The sequence below is a fragment of the Eschscholzia californica genome, unplaced genomic scaffold (assembly GCF_041429995.1).
Source record: "Eschscholzia californica isolate CP2 unplaced genomic scaffold, dmEscCali1.0.p SCAF_6, whole genome shotgun sequence".
NCBI lineage: Eukaryota > Viridiplantae > Streptophyta > Magnoliopsida > Ranunculales > Papaveraceae > Eschscholzia > Eschscholzia californica.
Window position 1 is genome coordinate 7007503 of NW_028238483.1, and position 13291 is coordinate 7020793.

At 36.5% G+C, this 13291-nt stretch overlaps 18 non-coding genes across 18 annotated transcripts; all 18 read right to left on the bottom strand.

Moving 5' to 3' along the window:
* Positions 1–93: 93 nt before the first annotated feature.
* Positions 94–212, bottom strand: LOC147531382 (5S ribosomal RNA). The gene has a single exon (XR_015228771.1). It is a non-coding gene; the product is annotated as a 5S ribosomal RNA (ribosomal RNA).
* A 562-nt stretch (positions 213–774) lies between these two features.
* Positions 775–893, bottom strand: LOC147531383 (5S ribosomal RNA). The gene has a single exon (XR_015228772.1). It is a non-coding gene; the product is annotated as a 5S ribosomal RNA (ribosomal RNA).
* Positions 894–1455: 562 nt separating this feature from the next.
* On the bottom strand, positions 1456–1574 carry LOC147531384 (5S ribosomal RNA). The gene has a single exon (XR_015228773.1). It is a non-coding gene; the product is annotated as a 5S ribosomal RNA (ribosomal RNA).
* A 562-nt stretch (positions 1575–2136) lies between these two features.
* LOC147531385 (5S ribosomal RNA) lies at positions 2137–2255 on the bottom strand. The gene has a single exon (XR_015228774.1). It is a non-coding gene; the product is annotated as a 5S ribosomal RNA (ribosomal RNA).
* An 854-nt stretch (positions 2256–3109) lies between these two features.
* On the bottom strand, positions 3110–3228 carry LOC147531386 (5S ribosomal RNA). The gene has a single exon (XR_015228775.1). It is a non-coding gene; the product is annotated as a 5S ribosomal RNA (ribosomal RNA).
* Positions 3229–3790: 562 nt separating this feature from the next.
* On the bottom strand, positions 3791–3909 carry LOC147531387 (5S ribosomal RNA). Its single transcript, XR_015228776.1, has one exon. It is a non-coding gene; the product is annotated as a 5S ribosomal RNA (ribosomal RNA).
* Positions 3910–4471: 562 nt separating this feature from the next.
* On the bottom strand, positions 4472–4590 carry LOC147531388 (5S ribosomal RNA). Its single transcript, XR_015228778.1, has one exon. It is a non-coding gene; the product is annotated as a 5S ribosomal RNA (ribosomal RNA).
* A 562-nt stretch (positions 4591–5152) lies between these two features.
* On the bottom strand, positions 5153–5271 carry LOC147531389 (5S ribosomal RNA). Its single transcript, XR_015228779.1, has one exon. It is a non-coding gene; the product is annotated as a 5S ribosomal RNA (ribosomal RNA).
* A 562-nt stretch (positions 5272–5833) lies between these two features.
* On the bottom strand, positions 5834–5952 carry LOC147531390 (5S ribosomal RNA). The gene has a single exon (XR_015228780.1). It is a non-coding gene; the product is annotated as a 5S ribosomal RNA (ribosomal RNA).
* Positions 5953–6514: 562 nt separating this feature from the next.
* Positions 6515–6633, bottom strand: LOC147531391 (5S ribosomal RNA). Its single transcript, XR_015228781.1, has one exon. It is a non-coding gene; the product is annotated as a 5S ribosomal RNA (ribosomal RNA).
* A 562-nt stretch (positions 6634–7195) lies between these two features.
* On the bottom strand, positions 7196–7314 carry LOC147531392 (5S ribosomal RNA). Its single transcript, XR_015228782.1, has one exon. It is a non-coding gene; the product is annotated as a 5S ribosomal RNA (ribosomal RNA).
* An 854-nt stretch (positions 7315–8168) lies between these two features.
* On the bottom strand, positions 8169–8287 carry LOC147531393 (5S ribosomal RNA). The gene has a single exon (XR_015228783.1). It is a non-coding gene; the product is annotated as a 5S ribosomal RNA (ribosomal RNA).
* A 562-nt stretch (positions 8288–8849) lies between these two features.
* On the bottom strand, positions 8850–8968 carry LOC147531394 (5S ribosomal RNA). The gene has a single exon (XR_015228784.1). It is a non-coding gene; the product is annotated as a 5S ribosomal RNA (ribosomal RNA).
* An 854-nt stretch (positions 8969–9822) lies between these two features.
* On the bottom strand, positions 9823–9941 carry LOC147531395 (5S ribosomal RNA). The gene has a single exon (XR_015228785.1). It is a non-coding gene; the product is annotated as a 5S ribosomal RNA (ribosomal RNA).
* A 562-nt stretch (positions 9942–10503) lies between these two features.
* On the bottom strand, positions 10504–10622 carry LOC147531396 (5S ribosomal RNA). The gene has a single exon (XR_015228786.1). It is a non-coding gene; the product is annotated as a 5S ribosomal RNA (ribosomal RNA).
* Positions 10623–11476: 854 nt separating this feature from the next.
* Positions 11477–11595, bottom strand: LOC147531397 (5S ribosomal RNA). Its single transcript, XR_015228787.1, has one exon. It is a non-coding gene; the product is annotated as a 5S ribosomal RNA (ribosomal RNA).
* A 562-nt stretch (positions 11596–12157) lies between these two features.
* On the bottom strand, positions 12158–12276 carry LOC147531398 (5S ribosomal RNA). The gene has a single exon (XR_015228789.1). It is a non-coding gene; the product is annotated as a 5S ribosomal RNA (ribosomal RNA).
* An 854-nt stretch (positions 12277–13130) lies between these two features.
* On the bottom strand, positions 13131–13249 carry LOC147531399 (5S ribosomal RNA). The gene has a single exon (XR_015228790.1). It is a non-coding gene; the product is annotated as a 5S ribosomal RNA (ribosomal RNA).
* Positions 13250–13291: the final 42 nt, after the last annotated feature.

The window sequence follows — 13291 nt, forward strand, 5'->3', positions numbered from 1 at the left end:
GCCTTTGGCAGGTTATTTTCTTCCCCTCTTCTCCATCTCTCCGACGAGACAAAAAAAAAAAAAGTAGAAAAAGGGAAAAAAAAAGTAGAAAAAGGGATGCAACACGAGGACTTCCCAGGAGGTCACCCATCCTAGTACTACTCTCGCCCAAGCACGCTTAACTTCGGAGTTCTGATGGGATCCGGTGGATTAGTGCTGGTATGATCGCATCCGTTAGTATTTTACAATGGGTACTACTTGTTCTCATCGTGGACTCCTATTTCTCCCCGATTTCACGCACTCTATAGTGATACGACGTAAAAACGTTTACTCCCTCCGTCCGATTATGTTTGACTTTTTAGCAGATCCAATTTTTATTTATTGTTCTCTCACTAAAAGATTTTTCCTAAATTACCTATATTAAATTTGGAGTATTCAAATAAATAATATGTCGGAAGTAGTGTAGAAATAACTGAAACTTTTTATTCTTATTAAAAGTAAAGGGTAGATTGGGAAATGCTAATGAAATTAGTAATAAATATTTCCGGACATATTTTTATGTCTCCAAATCGCTGTCATCGGTTTATAATACGTACGACGAGTTATTCCAGTTTTAAATTACTCGAGTTACACAAAATTCTGAAAAATAGACGGATGACACAGAAAACAACGTTTTTTTGGCAAATCCGACGATCCTAACCCGCCTTTGGCAGGTTATTTTCTTCCCCTCTTCTCCATCTCTCCGACGAGACAAAAAAAAAAAAAGTAGAAAAAGGGAAAAAAAAAGTAGAAAAAGGGATGCAACACGAGGACTTCCCAGGAGGTCACCCATCCTAGTACTACTCTCGCCCAAGCACGCTTAACTTCGGAGTTCTGATGGGATCCGGTGGATTAGTGCTGGTATGATCGCATCCGTTAGTATTTTACAATGGGTACTACTTGTTCTCATCGTGGACTCCTATTTCTCCCCGATTTCACGCACTCTATAGTGATACGACGTAAAAACGTTTACTCCCTCCGTCCGATTATGTTTGACTTTTTAGCAGATCCAATTTTTATTTATTGTTCTCTCACTAAAAGATTTTTCCTAAATTACCTATATTAAATTTGGAGTATTCAAATAAATAATATGTCGGAAGTAGTGTAGAAATAACTGAAACTTTTTATTCTTATTAAAAGTAAAGGGTAGATTGGGAAATGCTAATGAAATTAGTAATAAATATTTCCGGACATATTTTTATGTCTCCAAATCGCTGTCATCGGTTTATAATACGTACGACGAGTTATTCCAGTTTTAAATTACTCGAGTTACACAAAATTCTGAAAAATAGACGGATGACACAGAAAACAACGTTTTTTTGGCAAATCCGACGATCCTAACCCGCCTTTGGCAGGTTATTTTCTTCCCCTCTTCTCCATCTCTCCGACGAGACAAAAAAAAAAAAAGTAGAAAAAGGGAAAAAAAAAGTAGAAAAAGGGATGCAACACGAGGACTTCCCAGGAGGTCACCCATCCTAGTACTACTCTCGCCCAAGCACGCTTAACTTCGGAGTTCTGATGGGATCCGGTGGATTAGTGCTGGTATGATCGCATCCGTTAGTATTTTACAATGGGTACTACTTGTTCTCATCGTGGACTCCTATTTCTCCCCGATTTCACGCACTCTATAGTGATACGACGTAAAAACGTTTACTCCCTCCGTCCGATTATGTTTGACTTTTTAGCAGATCCAATTTTTATTTATTGTTCTCTCACTAAAAGATTTTTCCTAAATTACCTATATTAAATTTGGAGTATTCAAATAAATAATATGTCGGAAGTAGTGTAGAAATAACTGAAACTTTTTATTCTTATTAAAAGTAAAGGGTAGATTGGGAAATGCTAATGAAATTAGTAATAAATATTTCCGGACATATTTTTATGTCTCCAAATCGCTGTCATCGGTTTATAATACGTACGACGAGTTATTCCAGTTTTAAATTACTCGAGTTACACAAAATTCTGAAAAATAGACGGATGACACAGAAAACAACGTTTTTTTGGCAAATCCGACGATCCTAACCCGCCTTTGGCAGGTTATTTTCTTCCCCTCTTCTCCATCTCTCCGACGAGACAAAAAAAAAAAAAGTAGAAAAAGGGAAAAAAAAAGTAGAAAAAGGGATGCAACACGAGGACTTCCCAGGAGGTCACCCATCCTAGTACTACTCTCGCCCAAGCACGCTTAACTTCGGAGTTCTGATGGGATCCGGTGGATTAGTGCTGGTATGATCGCATCCGTTAGTATTTTACAATGGGTACTACTTGTTCTCATCGTGGACTCCTATTTCTCCCCGATTTCACGCACTCTATAGTGATACGACGTAAAAACGTTTACTCCCTCCGTCCGATTATGTTTGACTTTTTAGCAGATCCAATTTTTATTTATTGTTCTCTCACTAAAAGATTTTTCCTAAATTACCTATATTAAATTTGGAGTATTCAAATAAATAATATGTCGGAAGTAGTGTAGAAATAACTGAAACTTTTTATTCTTATTAAAAGTAAAGGGTAGATTGGGAAATGCTAATGAAATTAGTAATAAATATTTCCGGACATATTTTTATGTCTCCAAATCGCTGTCATCGGTTTATAATACGTACGACGAGTTATTCCAGTTTTAAATTACTCGAGTTACACAAAATTCTGAAAAATAGACGGATGACACAGAAAACAACGTTTTTTTGGCAAATCCGACGATCCTAACCCGCCTTTGGCAGGTTATTTGGAGTATTCAAATAAATAATATGTCGGAAGTAGTGTAGAAATAACTGAAACTTTTTATTCTTATTAAAAGTAAAGGGTAGATTGGGAAATGCTAATGAAATTAGTAATAAATATTTCCGGACATATTTTTATGTCTCCAAATCGCTGTCATCGGTTTATAATACGTACGACGAGTTATTCCAGTTTTAAATTACTCGAGTTACACAAAATTCTGAAAAATAGACGGATGACACAGAAAACAACGTTTTTTTGGCAAATCCGACGATCCTAACCCGCCTTTGGCAGGTTATTTTCTTCCCCTCTTCTCCATCTCTCCGACGAGACAAAAAAAAAAAAAGTAGAAAAAGGGAAAAAAAAAGTAGAAAAAGGGATGCAACACGAGGACTTCCCAGGAGGTCACCCATCCTAGTACTACTCTCGCCCAAGCACGCTTAACTTCGGAGTTCTGATGGGATCCGGTGGATTAGTGCTGGTATGATCGCATCCGTTAGTATTTTACAATGGGTACTACTTGTTCTCATCGTGGACTCCTATTTCTCCCCGATTTCACGCACTCTATAGTGATACGACGTAAAAACGTTTACTCCCTCCGTCCGATTATGTTTGACTTTTTAGCAGATCCAATTTTTATTTATTGTTCTCTCACTAAAAGATTTTTCCTAAATTACCTATATTAAATTTGGAGTATTCAAATAAATAATATGTCGGAAGTAGTGTAGAAATAACTGAAACTTTTTATTCTTATTAAAAGTAAAGGGTAGATTGGGAAATGCTAATGAAATTAGTAATAAATATTTCCGGACATATTTTTATGTCTCCAAATCGCTGTCATCGGTTTATAATACGTACGACGAGTTATTCCAGTTTTAAATTACTCGAGTTACACAAAATTCTGAAAAATAGACGGATGACACAGAAAACAACGTTTTTTTGGCAAATCCGACGATCCTAACCCGCCTTTGGCAGGTTATTTTCTTCCCCTCTTCTCCATCTCTCCGACGAGACAAAAAAAAAAAAAGTAGAAAAAGGGAAAAAAAAAGTAGAAAAAGGGATGCAACACGAGGACTTCCCAGGAGGTCACCCATCCTAGTACTACTCTCGCCCAAGCACGCTTAACTTCGGAGTTCTGATGGGATCCGGTGGATTAGTGCTGGTATGATCGCATCCGTTAGTATTTTACAATGGGTACTACTTGTTCTCATCGTGGACTCCTATTTCTCCCCGATTTCACGCACTCTATAGTGATACGACGTAAAAACGTTTACTCCCTCCGTCCGATTATGTTTGACTTTTTAGCAGATCCAATTTTTATTTATTGTTCTCTCACTAAAAGATTTTTCCTAAATTACCTATATTAAATTTGGAGTATTCAAATAAATAATATGTCGGAAGTAGTGTAGAAATAACTGAAACTTTTTATTCTTATTAAAAGTAAAGGGTAGATTGGGAAATGCTAATGAAATTAGTAATAAATATTTCCGGACATATTTTTATGTCTCCAAATCGCTGTCATCGGTTTATAATACGTACGACGAGTTATTCCAGTTTTAAATTACTCGAGTTACACAAAATTCTGAAAAATAGACGGATGACACAGAAAACAACGTTTTTTTGGCAAATCCGACGATCCTAACCCGCCTTTGGCAGGTTATTTTCTTCCCCTCTTCTCCATCTCTCCGACGAGACAAAAAAAAAAAAAGTAGAAAAAGGGAAAAAAAAAGTAGAAAAAGGGATGCAACACGAGGACTTCCCAGGAGGTCACCCATCCTAGTACTACTCTCGCCCAAGCACGCTTAACTTCGGAGTTCTGATGGGATCCGGTGGATTAGTGCTGGTATGATCGCATCCGTTAGTATTTTACAATGGGTACTACTTGTTCTCATCGTGGACTCCTATTTCTCCCCGATTTCACGCACTCTATAGTGATACGACGTAAAAACGTTTACTCCCTCCGTCCGATTATGTTTGACTTTTTAGCAGATCCAATTTTTATTTATTGTTCTCTCACTAAAAGATTTTTCCTAAATTACCTATATTAAATTTGGAGTATTCAAATAAATAATATGTCGGAAGTAGTGTAGAAATAACTGAAACTTTTTATTCTTATTAAAAGTAAAGGGTAGATTGGGAAATGCTAATGAAATTAGTAATAAATATTTCCGGACATATTTTTATGTCTCCAAATCGCTGTCATCGGTTTATAATACGTACGACGAGTTATTCCAGTTTTAAATTACTCGAGTTACACAAAATTCTGAAAAATAGACGGATGACACAGAAAACAACGTTTTTTTGGCAAATCCGACGATCCTAACCCGCCTTTGGCAGGTTATTTTCTTCCCCTCTTCTCCATCTCTCCGACGAGACAAAAAAAAAAAAAGTAGAAAAAGGGAAAAAAAAAGTAGAAAAAGGGATGCAACACGAGGACTTCCCAGGAGGTCACCCATCCTAGTACTACTCTCGCCCAAGCACGCTTAACTTCGGAGTTCTGATGGGATCCGGTGGATTAGTGCTGGTATGATCGCATCCGTTAGTATTTTACAATGGGTACTACTTGTTCTCATCGTGGACTCCTATTTCTCCCCGATTTCACGCACTCTATAGTGATACGACGTAAAAACGTTTACTCCCTCCGTCCGATTATGTTTGACTTTTTAGCAGATCCAATTTTTATTTATTGTTCTCTCACTAAAAGATTTTTCCTAAATTACCTATATTAAATTTGGAGTATTCAAATAAATAATATGTCGGAAGTAGTGTAGAAATAACTGAAACTTTTTATTCTTATTAAAAGTAAAGGGTAGATTGGGAAATGCTAATGAAATTAGTAATAAATATTTCCGGACATATTTTTATGTCTCCAAATCGCTGTCATCGGTTTATAATACGTACGACGAGTTATTCCAGTTTTAAATTACTCGAGTTACACAAAATTCTGAAAAATAGACGGATGACACAGAAAACAACGTTTTTTTGGCAAATCCGACGATCCTAACCCGCCTTTGGCAGGTTATTTTCTTCCCCTCTTCTCCATCTCTCCGACGAGACAAAAAAAAAAAAAGTAGAAAAAGGGAAAAAAAAAGTAGAAAAAGGGATGCAACACGAGGACTTCCCAGGAGGTCACCCATCCTAGTACTACTCTCGCCCAAGCACGCTTAACTTCGGAGTTCTGATGGGATCCGGTGGATTAGTGCTGGTATGATCGCATCCGTTAGTATTTTACAATGGGTACTACTTGTTCTCATCGTGGACTCCTATTTCTCCCCGATTTCACGCACTCTATAGTGATACGACGTAAAAACGTTTACTCCCTCCGTCCGATTATGTTTGACTTTTTAGCAGATCCAATTTTTATTTATTGTTCTCTCACTAAAAGATTTTTCCTAAATTACCTATATTAAATTTGGAGTATTCAAATAAATAATATGTCGGAAGTAGTGTAGAAATAACTGAAACTTTTTATTCTTATTAAAAGTAAAGGGTAGATTGGGAAATGCTAATGAAATTAGTAATAAATATTTCCGGACATATTTTTATGTCTCCAAATCGCTGTCATCGGTTTATAATACGTACGACGAGTTATTCCAGTTTTAAATTACTCGAGTTACACAAAATTCTGAAAAATAGACGGATGACACAGAAAACAACGTTTTTTTGGCAAATCCGACGATCCTAACCCGCCTTTGGCAGGTTATTTTCTTCCCCTCTTCTCCATCTCTCCGACGAGACAAAAAAAAAAAAAGTAGAAAAAGGGAAAAAAAAAGTAGAAAAAGGGATGCAACACGAGGACTTCCCAGGAGGTCACCCATCCTAGTACTACTCTCGCCCAAGCACGCTTAACTTCGGAGTTCTGATGGGATCCGGTGGATTAGTGCTGGTATGATCGCATCCGTTAGTATTTTACAATGGGTACTACTTGTTCTCATCGTGGACTCCTATTTCTCCCCGATTTCACGCACTCTATAGTGATACGACGTAAAAACGTTTACTCCCTCCGTCCGATTATGTTTGACTTTTTAGCAGATCCAATTTTTATTTATTGTTCTCTCACTAAAAGATTTTTCCTAAATTACCTATATTAAATTTGGAGTATTCAAATAAATAATATGTCGGAAGTAGTGTAGAAATAACTGAAACTTTTTATTCTTATTAAAAGTAAAGGGTAGATTGGGAAATGCTAATGAAATTAGTAATAAATATTTCCGGACATATTTTTATGTCTCCAAATCGCTGTCATCGGTTTATAATACGTACGACGAGTTATTCCAGTTTTAAATTACTCGAGTTACACAAAATTCTGAAAAATAGACGGATGACACAGAAAACAACGTTTTTTTGGCAAATCCGACGATCCTAACCCGCCTTTGGCAGGTTATTTTCTTCCCCTCTTCTCCATCTCTCCGACGAGACAAAAAAAAAAAAAGTAGAAAAAGGGAAAAAAAAAGTAGAAAAAGGGATGCAACACGAGGACTTCCCAGGAGGTCACCCATCCTAGTACTACTCTCGCCCAAGCACGCTTAACTTCGGAGTTCTGATGGGATCCGGTGGATTAGTGCTGGTATGATCGCATCCGTTAGTATTTTACAATGGGTACTACTTGTTCTCATCGTGGACTCCTATTTCTCCCCGATTTCACGCACTCTATAGTGATACGACGTAAAAACGTTTACTCCCTCCGTCCGATTATGTTTGACTTTTTAGCAGATCCAATTTTTATTTATTGTTCTCTCACTAAAAGATTTTTCCTAAATTACCTATATTAAATTTGGAGTATTCAAATAAATAATATGTCGGAAGTAGTGTAGAAATAACTGAAACTTTTTATTCTTATTAAAAGTAAAGGGTAGATTGGGAAATGCTAATGAAATTAGTAATAAATATTTCCGGACATATTTTTATGTCTCCAAATCGCTGTCATCGGTTTATAATACGTACGACGAGTTATTCCAGTTTTAAATTACTCGAGTTACACAAAATTCTGAAAAATAGACGGATGACACAGAAAACAACGTTTTTTTGGCAAATCCGACGATCCTAACCCGCCTTTGGCAGGTTATTTGGAGTATTCAAATAAATAATATGTCGGAAGTAGTGTAGAAATAACTGAAACTTTTTATTCTTATTAAAAGTAAAGGGTAGATTGGGAAATGCTAATGAAATTAGTAATAAATATTTCCGGACATATTTTTATGTCTCCAAATCGCTGTCATCGGTTTATAATACGTACGACGAGTTATTCCAGTTTTAAATTACTCGAGTTACACAAAATTCTGAAAAATAGACGGATGACACAGAAAACAACGTTTTTTTGGCAAATCCGACGATCCTAACCCGCCTTTGGCAGGTTATTTTCTTCCCCTCTTCTCCATCTCTCCGACGAGACAAAAAAAAAAAAAGTAGAAAAAGGGAAAAAAAAAGTAGAAAAAGGGATGCAACACGAGGACTTCCCAGGAGGTCACCCATCCTAGTACTACTCTCGCCCAAGCACGCTTAACTTCGGAGTTCTGATGGGATCCGGTGGATTAGTGCTGGTATGATCGCATCCGTTAGTATTTTACAATGGGTACTACTTGTTCTCATCGTGGACTCCTATTTCTCCCCGATTTCACGCACTCTATAGTGATACGACGTAAAAACGTTTACTCCCTCCGTCCGATTATGTTTGACTTTTTAGCAGATCCAATTTTTATTTATTGTTCTCTCACTAAAAGATTTTTCCTAAATTACCTATATTAAATTTGGAGTATTCAAATAAATAATATGTCGGAAGTAGTGTAGAAATAACTGAAACTTTTTATTCTTATTAAAAGTAAAGGGTAGATTGGGAAATGCTAATGAAATTAGTAATAAATATTTCCGGACATATTTTTATGTCTCCAAATCGCTGTCATCGGTTTATAATACGTACGACGAGTTATTCCAGTTTTAAATTACTCGAGTTACACAAAATTCTGAAAAATAGACGGATGACACAGAAAACAACGTTTTTTTGGCAAATCCGACGATCCTAACCCGCCTTTGGCAGGTTATTTTCTTCCCCTCTTCTCCATCTCTCCGACGAGACAAAAAAAAAAAAAGTAGAAAAAGGGAAAAAAAAAGTAGAAAAAGGGATGCAACACGAGGACTTCCCAGGAGGTCACCCATCCTAGTACTACTCTCGCCCAAGCACGCTTAACTTCGGAGTTCTGATGGGATCCGGTGGATTAGTGCTGGTATGATCGCATCCTTTAGTATTTTACAATGGGTACTACTTGTTCTCATCGTGGACTCCTATTTCTCCCCGATTTCACGCACTCTATAGTGATACGACGTAAAAACGTTTACTCCCTCCGTCCGATTATGTTTGACTTTTTAGCAGATCCAATTTTTATTTATTGTTCTCTCACTAAAAGATTTTTCCTAAATTACCTATATTAAATTTGGAGTATTCAAATAAATAATATGTCGGAAGTAGTGTAGAAATAACTGAAACTTTTTATTCTTATTAAAAGTAAAGGGTAGATTGGGAAATGCTAATGAAATTAGTAATAAATATTTCCGGACATATTTTTATGTCTCCAAATCGCTGTCATCGGTTTATAATACGTACGACGAGTTATTCCAGTTTTAAATTACTCGAGTTACACAAAATTCTGAAAAATAGACGGATGACACAGAAAACAACGTTTTTTTGGCAAATCCGACGATCCTAACCCGCCTTTGGCAGGTTATTTGGAGTATTCAAATAAATAATATGTCGGAAGTAGTGTAGAAATAACTGAAACTTTTTATTCTTATTAAAAGTAAAGGGTAGATTGGGAAATGCTAATGAAATTAGTAATAAATATTTCCGGACATATTTTTATGTCTCCAAATCGCTGTCATCGGTTTATAATACGTACGACGAGTTATTCCAGTTTTAAATTACTCGAGTTACACAAAATTCTGAAAAATAGACGGATGACACAGAAAACAACGTTTTTTTGGCAAATCCGACGATCCTAACCCGCCTTTGGCAGGTTATTTTCTTCCCCTCTTCTCCATCTCTCCGACGAGACAAAAAAAAAAAAAGTAGAAAAAGGGAAAAAAAAAGTAGAAAAAGGGATGCAACACGAGGACTTCCCAGGAGGTCACCCATCCTAGTACTACTCTCGCCCAAGCACGCTTAACTTCGGAGTTCTGATGGGATCCGGTGGATTAGTGCTGGTATGATCGCATCCGTTAGTATTTTACAATGGGTACTACTTGTTCTCATCGTGGACTCCTATTTCTCCCCGATTTCACGCACTCTATAGTGATACGACGTAAAAACGTTTACTCCCTCCGTCCGATTATGTTTGACTTTTTAGCAGATCCAATTTTTATTTATTGTTCTCTCACTAAAAGATTTTTCCTAAATTACCTATATTAAATTTGGAGTATTCAAATAAATAATATGTCGGAAGTAGTGTAGAAATAACTGAAACTTTTTATTCTTATTAAAAGTAAAGGGTAGATTGGGAAATGCTAATGAAATTAGTAATAAATATTTCCGGACATATTTTTATGTCTCCAAATCGCTGTCATCGGTTTATAATACGTACGACGAGTTATTCCAGTTTTAAATTACTCGAGTTACACAAAATTCTGAAAAATAGACGGATGACACAGAAAACAACGTTTTTTTGGCAAATCCGACGATCCTAACCCGCCTTTGGCAGGTTATTTTCTTCCCCTCTTCTCCATCTCTCCGACGAGACAAAAAAAAAAAAAGTAGAAAAAGGGAAAAAAAAAGTAGAAAAAGGGATGCAACACGAGGACTTCCCAGGAGGTCACCCATCCTAGTACTACTCTCGCCCAAGCACGCTTAACTTCGGAGTTCTGATGGGATCCGGTGGATTAGTGCTGGTATGATCGCATCCGTTAGTATTTTACAATGGGTACTACTTGTTCTCATCGTGGACTCCTATTTCTCCCCGATTTCACGCACTCTATAGTGATACGACGTAAAAACGTTTACTCCCTCCGTCCGATTATGTTTGACTTTTTAGCAGATCCAATTTTTATTTATTGTTCTCTCACTAAAAGATTTTTCCTAAATTACCTATATTAAATTTGGAGTATTCAAATAAATAATATGTCGGAAGTAGTGTAGAAATAACTGAAACTTTTTATTCTTATTAAAAGTAAAGGGTAGATTGGGAAATGCTAATGAAATTAGTAATAAATATTTCCGGACATATTTTTATGTCTCCAAATCGCTGTCATCGGTTTATAATACGTACGACGAGTTATTCCAGTTTTAAATTACTCGAGTTACACAAAATTCTGAAAAATAGACGGATGACACAGAAAACAACGTTTTTTTGGCAAATCCGACGATCCTAACCCGCCTTTGGCAGGTTATTTGGAGTATTCAAATAAATAATATGTCGGAAGTAGTGTAGAAATAACTGAAACTTTTTATTCTTATTAAAAGTAAAGGGTAGATTGGGAAATGCTAATGAAATTAGTAATAAATATTTCCGGACATATTTTTATGTCTCCAAATCGCTGTCATCGGTTTATAATACGTACGACGAGTTATTCCAGTTTTAAATTACTCGAGTTACACAAAATTCTGAAAAATAGACGGATGACACAGAAAACAACGTTTTTTTGGCAAATCCGACGATCCTAACCCGCCTTTGGCAGGTTATTTTCTTCCCCTCTTCTCCATCTCTCCGACGAGACAAAAAAAAAAAAAGTAGAAAAAGGGAAAAAAAAAGTAGAAAAAGGGATGCAACACGAGGACTTCCCAGGAGGTCACCCATCCTAGTACTACTCTCGCCCAAGCACGCTTAACTTCGGAGTTCTGATGGGATCCGGTGGATTAGTGCTGGTATGATCGCATCCGTTAGTATTTTACAATGGGTACTACTTGTTCTCATCGTGGACTCCTATTTCTCCCCGATTTCACGCACTCTATAGTGATACGACGTAAAAACGTTTACTCCCTCCGTCCGATTATGTTTGACTTTTTAGCAGATCCAATTTTTATTTATTGTTCTCTCACTAAAAGATTTTTCCTAAATTACCTATATTAAATTTGGAGTATTCAAATAAATAATATGTCGGAAGTAGTGTAGAAATAACTGAAACTTTTTATTCTTATTAAAAGTAAAGGGTAGATTGGGAAATGCTAATGAAATTAGTAATAAATATTTCCGGACATATTTTTATGTCTCCAAATCGCTGTCATCGGTTTATAATACGTACGACGAGTTATTCCAGTTTTAAATTACTCGAGTTACACAAAATTCTGAAAAATAGACGGATGACACAGAAAACAACGTTTTTTTGGCAAATCCGACGATCCTAACCCGCCTTTGGCAGGTTATTTTCTTCCCCTCTTCTCCATCTCTCCGACGAGACAAAAAAAAAAAAAGTAGAAAAAGGGAAAAAAAAAGTAGAAAAAGGGATGCAACACGAGGACTTCCCAGGAGGTCACCCATCCTAGTACTACTCTCGCCCAAGCACGCTTAACTTCGGAGTTCTGATGGGATCCGGTGGATTAGTGCTGGTATGATCGCATCCGTTAGTATTTTACAATGGGTACTACTTGTTCTCATCGTGGACTCCTATTTCTCCCCGATTTCACGCACTCTATAGTGATACGACGTAAAAACGTTTACTCCCTCCGTCCGATTATGTTTGACTTTTTAGCAGATCCAATTTTTATTTATTGTTCTCTCACTAAAAGATTTTTCCTAAATTACCTATATTAAATTTGGAGTATTCAAATAAATAATATGTCGGAAGTAGTGTAGAAATAACTGAAACTTTTTATTCTTATTAAAAGTAAAGGGTAGATTGGGAAATGCTAATGAAATTAGTAATAAATATTTCCGGACATATTTTTATGTCTCCAAATCGCTGTCATCGGTTTATAATACGTACGACGAGTTATTCCAGTTTTAAATTACTCGAGTTACACAAAATTCTGAAAAATAGACGGATGACACAGAAAACAACGTTTTTTTGGCAAATCCGACGATCCTAACCCGCCTTTGGCAGGTTATTTGGAGTATTCAAATAAATAATATGTCGGAAGTAGTGTAGAAATAACTGAAACTTTTTATTCTTATTAAAAGTAAAGGGTAGATTGGGAAATGCTAATGAAATTAGTAATAAATATTTCCGGACATATTTTTATGTCTCCAAATCGCTGTCATCGGTTTATAATACGTACGACGAGTTATTCCAGTTTTAAATTACTCGAGTTACACAAAATTCTGAAAAATAGACGGATGACACAGAAAACAACGTTTTTTTGGCAAATCCGACGATCCTAACCCGCCTTTGGCAGGTTATTTTCTTCCCCTCTTCTCCATCTCTCCGACGAGACAAAAAAAAAAAAAGTAGAAAAAGGGAAAAAAAAAGTAGAAAAAGGGATGCAACACGAGGACTTCCCAGGAGGTCACCCATCCTAGTACTACTCTCGCCCAAGCACGCTTAACTTCGGAGTTCTGATGGGATCCGGTGGATTAGTGCTGGTATGATCGCATCCGTTAGTATTTTACAATGGGTACTACTTGTTCTCATCGTGGAC